Source organism: Rattus norvegicus, chromosome 5, assembly GCF_021556685.1.
Source record: "Rattus norvegicus strain SHRSP/BbbUtx chromosome 5, alternate assembly SHRSP_T2T, whole genome shotgun sequence".
Lineage (NCBI taxonomy): Eukaryota > Metazoa > Chordata > Mammalia > Rodentia > Muridae > Rattus > Rattus norvegicus.
In genome coordinates this window covers 103,463,024-103,476,110 of record NC_141538.1, presented here as the reverse complement: position 1 = coordinate 103,476,110, position 13,087 = coordinate 103,463,024, and the positions used below count along the sequence as shown (strand labels likewise).

Below are 13,087 nucleotides of genomic sequence, written 5' to 3'. Positions count from 1 at the left end.
CAGTCTGCTGGGAGCCAAACTGGTTTAACAACGCTCTTGCACCCACAGTCCTGGGCTTACTGGGTTTGTTCTCTCATATTCTCCTCCCCGGCAATCTTCTGCTCTTATACAACATGGAATCCCTTACTGAATACTGACCCCTTGGTATCGAACTTTGCAGACTCTATAAAAGAGAGAAATAAAACCCTTTTAATTGACTAGTCCATTGTGTTCCCATGGGTTGGTGGTCTATCTTTATATGGCTGTCAGCCAGTAGCATTCAAATCTTTTATTTCACTACCATAATATCTGATTGTCAGACTCATGTCTCTCTGAATTAGACAATTCCCTGTTTGTTCCTAAGTTCATCCCTAAACTCCCTTGGTTTGACAGATGCTGCCCATGGGCTACTTACAATGTACTAACTTATGTTTTTGACCTGAATGTGGGACAATGATGCTATCAGCCTTGAAGAAGTAGGTGGGAAGCTGAAGCAAAACCAGACAATGGGACTCAAATTGTAGGCTCAGAAATAGGGGCCAGGTAATAGGGTAGAAGAGACAGGTTATAATCACTGTTGTCGGGTGTGACCCACAGATATTGTGTTTACTGTCTATGAAAAAGTGTGACCCTGTGTTCTCAACTGTTAGCTGGGGCAGGTGGCATCAGACTAGCAGGATATGTAAATATTTGTTATTTACTCAGCTGTCCCAAATCAAAGGCAAGCTCCCATGGTAAGGTCATGTAGTCCCCAATGCCAACCAAATAAATAAGGAGTGTTGCTTTTGCATCATGGCTAAGACTAGGGCAGAAAGATCGATATCGACATCGACACAGAAGCAGGGATGGGCACAGATCGGAGGTAAAGAAAGAACCAAGTGGCATGGTAGTGGCAGGGAAGTTAGGTTAAGTTAGAGGCTAACTAGAAACTGCCCAAGCAAAAGGCCAACAGCCTAAAACTATACAGAGAGACTCAGCATGTTGTTATTCTTTTTAAACTTCAGTCAGGACCCAGAAAGCCCTGCAATACAGCGTGTCAGTAAGCAGCTGTATTTTTAGCCTTAGGTTGATACCATAAGAAGTCTGTCATTCAATACTTACTGTAGGAGTTTCATTGGTGGCAGAAAACATTATAGAAATGCTCAATTCCAACGTAAAGGCGACTACATACATTTGAACATTTGTCTCTCTTTTGATCCCTTAGAGGTATACTGAGTTTGTTGGTGTGTTCTTCTGTATATGTGAAAATGTTTTGCTATCTAAAATGATACCCTATCTAGTTGAGATTTTCCGTGAAAAACCTGCTGTACTGTCTTAGAGATCGAACCTATTTTTTTTTAATTGGGCAGTGTTTTATTTTCCTTTACAATTTAATATATGCTTCTTGATGACTGCACATGGAGTAAGGCTGATTGGTAGTTCAGAAAAATCACAGCGATGGTGTTTTCCTGACACTGTAGCCTTCCATAGTGAGTGGAATGACTTGTATGATGTCACTGTCAAACCAGCAAGACTGCATTTATGCACCCATCATTTTCAGGATTGTTGGTAACTTGAGCATACGTTCCCCAAATGACCTTGCCTCCTTGTGTCACAAGGCCCAGCTCGCTTACATTCACTTCAATGACTGTCCCTTTGGTGATCACACCCAGGGTTGTATATAATAATGGGGAGGAGGGATTCTTTTTCACACCGAGTATAGGCAGGCAAAAGGTAGCTTTCAGCTCAGGGTGTGTGACATGGGCTTTTTTGAAAAGTAGACCCATTGGCCTAATGAACCTTTCATATTTAGGTGGTTTTCTTGTAAAACCATCACCAACAAAGCAGACTTTTGTAACCATTCTCTTCCATGCCTTCTTTTTTCTTTTTCCTGTTCGAATAACTTTCAATACTTCTGTTTCTCCTTGGGCACGAACTTTGGGTAGAGGGACCTCCCATTTTCCCGCCTTTTCTTTCTGCTTCTGCTTAATCATGTTGGAAAGTACTTTTGCTCTTGACTGCCCCTCTCTGTCCAGCAGGTAGGCAGGGACTGCTCCCTGTGGAGTCTTCTCCTCATCCTTCTGCTTGGTGTTTCTCTTCTCGTGCATCTTAATGGTCTTTTTCATTTGTATTTTCTCGGCATGGCGCTGTTTATGGTAGAGCTTAGCCTTCAGGCCAATCATTTTTTTTTTTTGCTTTCTTTGAACGTTCATGGGCTTCCCGACCTTCTTTCTTTCTCTTTTTCTCATGGTAGTCCAAACGATATCCATATCGTTTTCGGTGCAATTCAATATATTCATTCTGTGGCATGATGACAGCCTCGAGGCAGCGGTCCTCGACCTCCCGGGTTCTAAAAACTTTTTTTTTTTTCGGAGCTGGGGACTGAACCCAGGGCCTTGTGGTTGCTAGGCAAGCGCTCTACCACTGAGCTAAATCCCCAACCCCCTCTAAAAACTTCTTAATCCCAGTGTTATCACTGGCCCACGAGCCTGCTTCACTCAGGTCAGAACAGGAAAGGGTCGAACCTATTTTTTAATTAATTAATTATTTCATATGCCAAACTCACATTTTTAAAAAGATTTATTTATTTATTATATATAAGTATACTGTAGCTGTCTTCAGACACACCAGAAGAGGGCATCAGATCCCATTACAGATGGTTGTGAGCCACCATGTGGTTACTGGGAATTGAACTCAGAACCTCTGAAAGAGCAGTCAGTGCTCTTAACCTCAGAGCCCCCAAACACACATTTTAAGTTTCTTTTATTTGCAAAGTATTCTGGGATATGGACAAAAATGAAGTGTGGTCTGTAATGCTAACAGACATCGGGTTGTATGACGTACATAATAATTGTATTACCTAAGAAGGTACAATGGAGGAAGTTACATAAAAATTTGGATATCAGGACCCATACTTGTAATCTCAACACTTGGGAGTCTGAGGCAGGAGAATCACTGTGAATTTAGGCTACTCTGGACTACATAGTGAATTCTAGCCTGGCCAATAGAATAAGAACCTGTCTCAGAAAACTGAAAAAAAAAAAGTCATAAGAAATAAAGCATGGGGCATTATGTGAGATTTTAGAAGGAGAAGGTTCAGGGGTAACTTTGCAGGAGAGAGGTCATGTGGTCTGAGTTCGAGTCCAGCCAGGGGAAACCGTTAAGCACACCAAGATAGAAAAGTACTGCATATGTAACGACATTTTATTCACCAGCTTGGTTTCGATAGTCAAGACATGACAGGAAGTGGCTTGTGCCAGAACTTGGGAAGCTGGGACAGAATTGAGAACCCAAGGTCTAATAAGCTCAAGGCCAGCTTAGGCTAAACAATGTGTATGCGAGACCCTGCCTTAAAAAAAAAGTAAAGTCATATTCTCATCAATAAAAAATTCACAATTTCTATCCTACCCATAACGAAAATGTGCTTTCTCACTCCAAAGGCTTATCATTTTCCATAATAACTTCAACAATATGCCCAAGGCCTTATCTCTCTTTACTACCTGTTCAAGAGGGGGCTTGATATAATGGTTCTCAGTAATATTGGCTCACAAAACCAAGAAGTACTGTAGAATCTTTTGGTCTCCCCAATCCAATGGCAGTCTACCATGAGTAAAGCTTCCAAGTTCTCTTTTCTTCAGTCTGCTGCTCATCACGACAGCGGCCTGCCCCTTATATGACTCATCTCTGTATTACTGTAAAAAAGTGTGAGTACTGGCTGCTATTCCCGGGAACTCAGGTTTGATTCCCAGTATGGCGGCTCACAGCCATCTCTAACTTCAGTCCTCGGGGTTCCGACACTCTCTTCTGGTCTCCACGGGCACTGAACATACAAAACGCAAAGGCATACATAGGTGGGAAACACCCACACATATTGAAGAAAAAAGAGGACGCTTTACTCAAAGATACAGTTTTACAGGTTCCGGTCTACTGCCAGGTGCTTTTGGGGACCTCTAACGAGGCAGAGCATCGCGGTCGGAGGAAGTGGCTGAGGAAACTGACCTTCCTGGCAACTGGGAAGCGAAGGAGGGAAAAAGACCAGTGTCCTACAATCCTCTTCAACAGTGTGCCCCCAGTAACTTCTGATTTCTTCAGCGCCTTGTTTTTGTTTCCATGGGGTACGTTCTAACCCTTCTTTTTAATTCCTTTGAAAGTTTTTCCACATCATTCTCGTTGAGGTCATTACTACAGATTAATTTTTGTGTGTGTGTGCGTCACTTGTTTCTGCCCTAGGACTTGTTCATCTTACATACTTTGATGAAATCAGGAAGTCAGTCCAAGATTTAAAAATAAAATTCAATAAACAGAGAGAGAGAGTTGCTAAAGAAGGTCCAAACTGAAATGATGGCAGACGACAAACTTGGTAAGCCAAATAAAAAGGCTCAGTGGAACGCTTTCCCAAGAGAATGGCTCCTGTGGAAAACAGTGTTGGGTGGGACGACAAGTTGGATCATTCAGTAAAGATCAACTTTAAAAATATGAGCAGAATATGGGCGAGCCTCAATACACTGTATATAGACACAACCCTTGAATTATGGACATAGAAGGAGAATTCCGGGTTGGGGATTTAGCTCAGCAGTAGAGCGCTTGCCTAGCAAGTGCAAGACCCTGGGTTTGGTCCCCAGCTCCGGGGGAAAAAAAAAAAAGAAGAAGAAGAATTCCATACTGAAAGCATAAAGAATATTTTCAGGGGTTGGGGATTTAGCTCAGTGGTAGAGTGCTTGCCTAGCAAGTGCAAGGCCCTGGGTTCGGTCCCCAGCTCCGAAAAAAAGAAAAAAGAAAAAAGAAAAAGAAAAAGAAGAAGAAGAAGAAGAAAAAAGAATATTTTCAAGTCAAGTGTGGTGGGGCACACCTTTAATTCCAGGACTCAGGAGACAGAGGCAGGCAGACCTCTGTGCTTTAGAGGTCAGCCTCATCTGAACTGTGAGTCCAGGACAACTAGGGCTACACAGAAAAGCCCTGTCTTGAAAAACAAAGGAAGAAAGAAAGAATATTTTCAATAAAATTATAGAAGAACAAATTTCCAAACCCATGCAAGTAGAAGAGGGATACATAATACCAAATAAAGATGATAAAAGAAACTCAGCACGACATACTGTAGTTGCAACCCTGAAAACATAAAAAGAAAACAAGCATTGAAAGCTGAAAGAAAAGTCAAGTCACTTATAAAGGCAGAGCCACCAGAATAACCAGGTTGTTCAATATAAACTTTAAAATATTATTTTAATATTTTAATTTAATATTTTGTTTAATGTTATTTTAAATATTATTTAAATTATTATCCAAGAATGCGAAATGCTTAGATATGAATGTAATGAATAAGTGTAAGAAGTACACACTGAAACTAAAGTATCACTGACAGGAATTACAGATATACTTTGGAGATAAATATATAATGGGCCATTTTCCTCCTGGCCCCAAGCTCCCAGAATAACAACTCAGACTCAAAATATATTTATAAATACCTAGGCCATATAGCTAGGCTCATTCCCCGACTAGCTAATAATTTAAAATAACCCATTTATACTAACCTACATTCTGCCACATGGCTGTCAGTTTCCCTCTGATCATGTGCCATGTGTCTGCCCTCCTCACATCTTCCCATTGACTCTTTCCACACTTGGCTCCATCCCGGCATGCTTTCTGCCTAAGGTTGTCCCACCTGCTATTCTACCCTTTCCTATAGGCCGTAGGTTCTTAAATTGACAGGTGATGCAGCCATACAATACACAAGACATTCTCTCTACAGATATGTATATGTTCAGACTGGATAGTCTTCTTGTTCTGTTTGAGTGTATTTGTGTTTACATATGTGGGATATGTGTGTTTGTATGTGGAAGCCTGAAGCTGATATTGGCAGTCTCCCCCTTATTTACTGAGTCTCTCCATTGAACAGGAGCTCACTGCCATACTAACAGTCTAGCTGGTCAGTTTGCTCCAGGGATTTCTGTCTGTCTCCTGAGTGTTATAAATACGGTGGGCCACCATGTCACTCAGTATGGTGGATCGAAATTCTAGTCCATGACGACAGGAGACAGGCTTGGTCTGGGCTTGTGGGAAGGAATGAGCATAGGGCAATGTGAGAGAAGGTTTTGGGGGTGATGAGATATTCCATGTTTGTTTGTTTGTTTTTGTTTTTTCAAGACAGGGTCTCCCCATGTAGTCCTGGCTGTTCTGGCATTCACTGTGTAGATCTAATAGACTAGAACTCACCAAGATCTTTCCACCCCCGCCCCGCCCCCGCCCCCGCCTCCGCCCCCGCCCCCACCTCCGCCTCCGCCCCCGCCTCCGCCTCTGAGAGCTGGGGTTAAAAGCATGGACCACCATACCCAACAAACATTCAATATCTTGATTTTGGTTGTAATTACAAGATTGTATGTTTAAGATGACATGTCATAGTATATAAATTATACCTTAGTAAAACTACTTTCAGGGAAGAGACAGTCGTACCTTAGCTAGAAGGAATAATTTCATTTCTGTAAAATAAAGTACCTTATATAGCACTTTTGGAATGAGGGAAAAAGAAAGAAAAAAGGAAGAAAAACAGGCCTTATCTTTATTAGTATGCAGAGTAAAATTCTACAGGATGCACTGGGAAGAAAGAGACGTGTTGAGATAGCAGAAGAGGCTGGCCGTGGGAATACAAACCTGTAATCCCAGCTCTGGGGAGGTGGAGGCAGGGGCCAGCAGTTTGAGGCTAGTTAGGGATACATAAGACTGCCTTAGAAACTAAACCAAACCTGGACAAAATCAGAAAGATAGAATGGCACAAAACCCACAAAGAGACTTAGCAGGAGTTGCTAGGCACGCCCCTCCACATTTGGAAGGAGCCCCAGGGGAGCATTCATGTCAGTGGGAATAAGCTGTATTCAGGCCTAGGTTGTCTTGGGAGGGAAGCCATTTTCCTGACAAGATTATCATTTAGAATTCTCCTGAACTAGGTAGCTCTGTCACTTGATAGTCACGCCCGTGAGAGTATCTTACTGGTTGTCTTGACACCTGAGAGGACTCTTTTTATTTACTATATATAAGAACACTGTAGCTGTCTCCAGACATACCAGAAGAGGGCATCGGTTGCTGGGATTTGAACTCAGGATCTCTGGAAAGAACAGTCAGTGCTCTTAACCACTGAGCCATCTCTCCAGCCCACCTGAGAGAACCCTTAAGTCAGGGAAAACAGGATGGTCAGTTCCTCCTTCACAAACTCCAAATAAAACAACCAGTGAGCTAAAAGCACGAGCTAGCAATTACCAGAATTTGGTTTTCTCTACTTACTTGAAGACATAAGGCAGGTCCCAGGTGGAGATCTTGGATCTCACAGCCAAGATCAGTTGTCCTGGTATCCAATCTCAGCTCCTGCTGGTTCCAGGCAAGGATGAGGTGTGCACAGGATGAAACAGATGCTTATCAAATAAATACTGTTTCCTCCGTCCTGAGGGGCCATTTAGTACAGGATGTGGTTTGTGGCCTGAGTAAAGCACTGAGTGGTTATGGGTTGGATCTCTCTCCTCCTCTCTCCTCTAATCATTGGCTTTAATTACGGAGGATAATAACCGCCGTGGTGAGCTACTGTGAGATTTGAGGAGCAGGCATGTAGCACCTAGCACAAGTCTTGTACTGAGCGAGTGCGTAGGGAATAGTGAATGTTATCTGCAACAGATCTGAAATATCATATGTTGACTATTAAGTAGTAAACATCACATGTACACAGCGAACAAATGAACAGCGACCTGTGGGCCTCTATAGAGAGAAGCTGTTGCCATTACAGGACTAACCCCGAGAGGGTTGAGAAAGAGTCTCCTGCCTTCACTGGGAAAGCAAAGGGAGCTCTCCTGTGAGGGGCCACAATGGCTAGTGTCTGCTCTCACATCCATTCCACTCCCTGAGGAGGCTACTGCTCCGGGTTCTCTTACTCAAGCTCCCTTGCTGGCTGGCTCCTAGTTGAACCGGCCAGTGTGGGCTCTGGCAGTTTCTCGTTGAGCAGGAGGAGAGAGTTTCGGCATCTCTCTCTGGCTGCTTCTCAGTATCCATGCTTCGTCTTTGGCAGTACCAGCATCCCTCCAGAATTATACATCTAGGCTACCCCTTGATAGTCTTTATTGCTTTATTATAGGCCCCGGCACTGGTTTCAGTGGTGGGAATAATCGTGGCCATCTCTGCTTAGTAGCTCCTTCCATAATTCTTCCCTGCCTGGGGCGGTAATGACTTTCTTCTGTTACAGATCTGCAGACAACACAGTCCTTTCTGTGTTCCATTCAGCCTGTTTCTGTAATCCATATGGTGGCCCCTTCCTCCTTCCTTAGAGTCTATGATGGGACCAGCTGAGACAGGTACAATTTTCTGTCAAGATTGTGACTCAGGTGTCTCCAAAGAGGTCGCAAATGTGCCCATTAGTGAATGACAGCTGTGATTATATGGCACTATCACTGGGTAGCAAGGATCTAAAAAGGTATGAACATCTCTCCAGGGAAGCATTCTAGGGCTAGGACTTTGGGGGATAGAATTGTGGTGCTGTTTTCTGCCTTTCCTTTTGCCGTCTCTGGACGCCACCCATACACCGGCTCAGGGAGGACAAGGCAAAGTCTGGAATAGGGGTCCACAGTCCAAATTTCCTTTGAGGCATCAGATTCTGGTGTTCAACAGGACTGAAGGAGAAAGGAGATCCTGGTCCAGTATAGAGCGAGTGCCAGGTGTGTGTGTGTGGTGGTGGTGGGAGGTCTTTAAGAATCCCAGTGTTACAGCTCCTTTAGGAGAAGGCCTTCCCTGTGCCCATCTTTAATGAAGCAACTCTTGGTTTGTTCTTATCTTAGTTTGTTCTCAGTCTTTGTTCGTATTTCTTTATTGGGAATGGCGTTTCGAAGGCACATGCATTTGCTCAAGGATTATATAACTTTGGGGAAGGGCCTGGGAATATCCAGGAAGGGGAGGTCACTGGCTACTGGCTGAAGGCCAAGGCTACTGAGATACCTTATTAGTGTGGAGAGACAGTCTTAAGTACTGTGCTATGTGACTGACTGCTTGTGGTCCCCTAGTTGAGGGGTATGGTTATGTTTTCCAAAGTAGTTGTGTAGACAGGCTGTAGGATGGTGTCATTATGCAGCAAGGCGGGTCCAGGATAAGGTGACGCCTTTCATTGGATGAGAAGGAAGAGTAGGCGGGGAAAGGTCTGGTATGGGAGAAGATTCAAGATGAAGAGGATGAAGGAGTATGATTCCAGGTGGTCTGGGTTAATTTATCTTAGCTGGGCGGTCTCTATCTTCATTACCTGGCAGTGAACTTATTCTGTGTATGTATTGTGGATTGGGAATTTAACATGTAAATCTAATTGCTGAACTACAAGTTTCTGGAACTTTGATTTACTGGACTAAAGAGGACAGTGTGTGAAAGAAATGGGCGACAGGCGGTTGTAGCATGTGGATCTGCTTCTGTTTTCCTTGTGGAATGAGAACGTGCAGGGCCCACAGAACGAGGTGTGTGTGTGTGTGTGTGTGTGTGTGTGTGTGTGTGTGTGTGTGTGTGTGTGTGATACATAGTAACTACCACCTAGGGGGACCATGTGGAGAGGGCAGCTAAAAGGGAGACAGCCAGGAGGAAGTGGCTTGGTGTCGAACAAACGTTTTGGGCAAGAATCCACTGTAAAGTTAAGATTATCAGCCTAGGAGTTAGAAAGTTTTATTTTCTAAGAGGGGACCAGCGCCATGTTGAGTCACACGATGTTTCAAGCACTGGAACCTTAAACAACAAAAACAAAGAAGTTGCCTAGGCTTGCAGGCTGTAGGTCTCCTGCTGTGAGAAGTACTGACTGCTCAGAGAGTTAGAGATTAAAAACTGCTTGCTTCTTTAACAAAAGTTGTTTGGAAAATGATTTAATTTAGGTTTGGTTTAATTGCTTTAAAGATAGTAGAAAGAATTAATGCTCTATTTCTCATATTCTTTCTAACGTGGGATTCACAGGAATTCTGGGTTAAAATCCTGGTTAGACAAGCTGCCTGCTTCTTAATGACAGGTACTAATGGGATTATGATTAAGTTTATCTTTATAGTTAGAAGAGAGTACAGAGTTTACCCGAATCACGTGGGGATTTTCACCTTCGATTCGGAACTAAGATAGGGAAAATTAGTCACTGACTCCAAGTAGAGAGTGGTGATATTTACAAGTTAATAAGGTTATTAAAAATAGAAGTCTGTACATCAGGCAGAGTGGATTCAGACATGTATTATGGAAGTTATTAATAAATAAAAATCTGATATTCCAGGTAGAGCTTGACAGATTGATATATATTTTGGGCTAAAGCCCTGGTTTGATAAATTACTTACTTCTTATTGGTATTGGAATTGATAGAAGATGTTTAATTTGTTTTATGAATTACCCTGCTAAAAGCCATATGGCTCATTGACGTCAGCTAGCGAGGGTTTGTGGTTATTTTTGATATTTACCACAACAGGAAGCTCAGGTTCTTAACGTGGGCTCCACGGGAATTTTGGGTTAATTTCCTGATAAGACAGGTTAGAGAAGCCTAACAGGCTCACACACTGTTGTTTAGCTTACTTCTTTTTTAAAAATGGTTTTAATTTTCATAATGGCTGTGATTTTGAGTCTTGTTATATTATTCCTCTGGGAGAGAGTATAAGATACAAGCTTTTCTGGTTACAGACTAAAGAGCACAGTATTTTGGGAGAAAGGTTTTGTCTTTGTATATTTAAAAAGGGTGATTAGACTCTGGATACCTTCCAGAGTCATATGGATCAGATTTGATAGAGGGAGACCATCTAAAAAACTAGATTCAAGAGAATGAAACAAAAAAATTATCTTGATGATGCTAAAACTTTTGTCTTGAGAATTATATTTTTCAGAATGTGCCTGCTTGGATTCCTGATCTCAAGGACTTTCAACTGGGTCCAGTCAAGACAGACACACCAGGCTACAACATTTGCTCCATTTTCCATACCTCCTACACCCCAAAGATATCTCAAAGCCCACGTGCAGCTTGAAGAAGTTATTGAAGAGTCATTGCCCCAATTCCCTGGACTTTGGGGGGCTGAAGGTGGTTTATTCTAAGGTTGTTTTTAATGAGGAATTTAGAAATGGTCATAATTTAACTGGGTGGAATTAGCTAGATTGATTTGTACAGCCATTATTTCATTTGGTAACTAAGCTAAAGTTATATCTTTACATTGGTATAGCACTTCTTACAAAAATTTTAAAAGTACAAGGTTTGGACCCAGTCCTTCTATTGATGCTGTTACAAACTTCTGAGTTGATTAAACATAGGAATTAGGGGCCAAATAACAAATTCATGGCTTCTAGTTCACCATTAGGGTGTTTTTAAAATATTCTCATCAGAAATAGCTGAGAATTGTTAATGGACAGCAGTCCAGATTATTTTATATAGGTAGATGGTTTTCAAAAACATCAGCAATCCACAAAATATGGCATTTAAAGTTATATATCTTTTGTTGAGACATATCTGTTCCTAACAGTTGCCATTTGGTGGATTTAATGAAGAAATTGAACATCTCTACCTCCAGGTGAGGTAACACTTCCTGGCTAGGCAGCCCCTGGGCAAAAACTGCCTATTTCACCTACAAACTAAAACTGTCCAAAAAGGGACACATTATGCAGAATAGTCAACTGATAATCTTTGCTGAGCCAGAATTATAAGCCCATCAAAATTTCTGCATTTCAAAATTCTGTCAGTTGATCCTGGGCCTGAAGGCTGGAGATGTTCTCTCACATGTTGCTAACAGGGGACTGTGCTAGTAGAAATTTGTCTCTGTAACTGTAAGGCTCGAAATGAGTCTTAATTAACTACCAGGAGATCCTCCAAGTGAGACACGAGAACGGAGTTCAGTGCAAACGCAAGAGTTTTGTTTTCCAGCGCGTGGGGGCCAACCTTCAATCAGCCCCTCCTGGCGAGTGACTAGAAGGTGACCCCAATTGGCTATTACGAGCAGTTTTTATAATTTTGGGGGACACAGGTTACATCAGCAAGGTTACAGTTCAACCATATTGGCTAAGCATATTGACCTTTAAACTATTAGGTAGCAAGCATAGAGTTCGACTTGCATTCGAACTCTATCTGGGACCTGTCAGTTGACTATCAGTCAGTACATTCTGCAGTTTTTCAAGAATGTCCCTGCTCCTCCTGAGAACTGTGGGTGGAGAATGGAACTTAGCCTAGCCTTGACCCAAGGCAGGAGGCTGGCACTTGGCCTAATCTTGATCTGAGGTGGTGGGTGTAAGCCTGGCAAAAGCCCCTAGGGTCCTTCTCAGGAACCCCATAACATACCTACTTTCTACCAGGCCAAGCTTCTTAATAGCTCTTACATTTCAGTCTTTCACAACCTGTCTCAGTTCTGGAAGCTGTGTTAGGTTTCCTATGTTTATAGATATTGGGTCATTCTTAGATTTCTGATGGAGTTGAAGACTAATTAGTCTCATAGCCTACCCAAGCTAATTAACCTTGAGAAAATATAGTCATCTAGATGGTTTTCAATGGTAATAGCTGTGCATAGCTTATATTTGATGAAAAAAGCTTTTCTTTTTTTTTTTTTTTAAAGTAGGCAGAAAGGGTGATGTGTAGGATGATGCCATTATGCAGTAAGGCAGGCCCAGAATAAGGTGAAGCCTGTCATTGGATGAGAAGGGAGGGTAGGTGGGGAAAGGTCTGGGGTGGGAGAGGATTCAAGACGGAGACGATGGAGGAAGATGATTCCGATCCAGGTGGTCTGGGTCAATTTTATCTTGTCTAGGTGGGCAGTTCCTATCTTTATTAATTGACAGTGAATTTATTCTGTGGGTGTACTGTGGACTGAGTATTTAACATATAAATCCGGTTGTTGGGTTACAGTTTGTTGAGTCTTTATGTTACCTGGTAGCTGGGACCAGAGTTCAGGGCTGGCCAGGGGGACTAGCAATGGGAGCAGAGAGACCACTGGGTAGAAGATAGCTAGGCTAACGTGGTGTGGTGCCACACTGGAACCAGCCGCCGCTGAGATAAATTAATGTTAGCTCTAAACGGCCCTATGGTGCCAAAGCTAAAACCAGGGAGCGACTGCCGGGTCCAAGAGTACCAGGGGCCCAGCATGGAGTGGTGATGCGCGGGAACCTGTCGTGTTATTTTTTAATTACA

General features: G+C 42.6%; 1 pseudogene; it reads right to left on the bottom strand.

Moving 5' to 3' along the window:
- Nucleotides 1–1,464: 1,464 nt before the first annotated feature.
- Nucleotides 1,465–2,284, bottom strand: Nsa2-ps12 (NSA2 ribosome biogenesis factor, pseudogene 12; annotated as a pseudogene).
- Nucleotides 2,285–13,087: the final 10,803 nt, after the last annotated feature.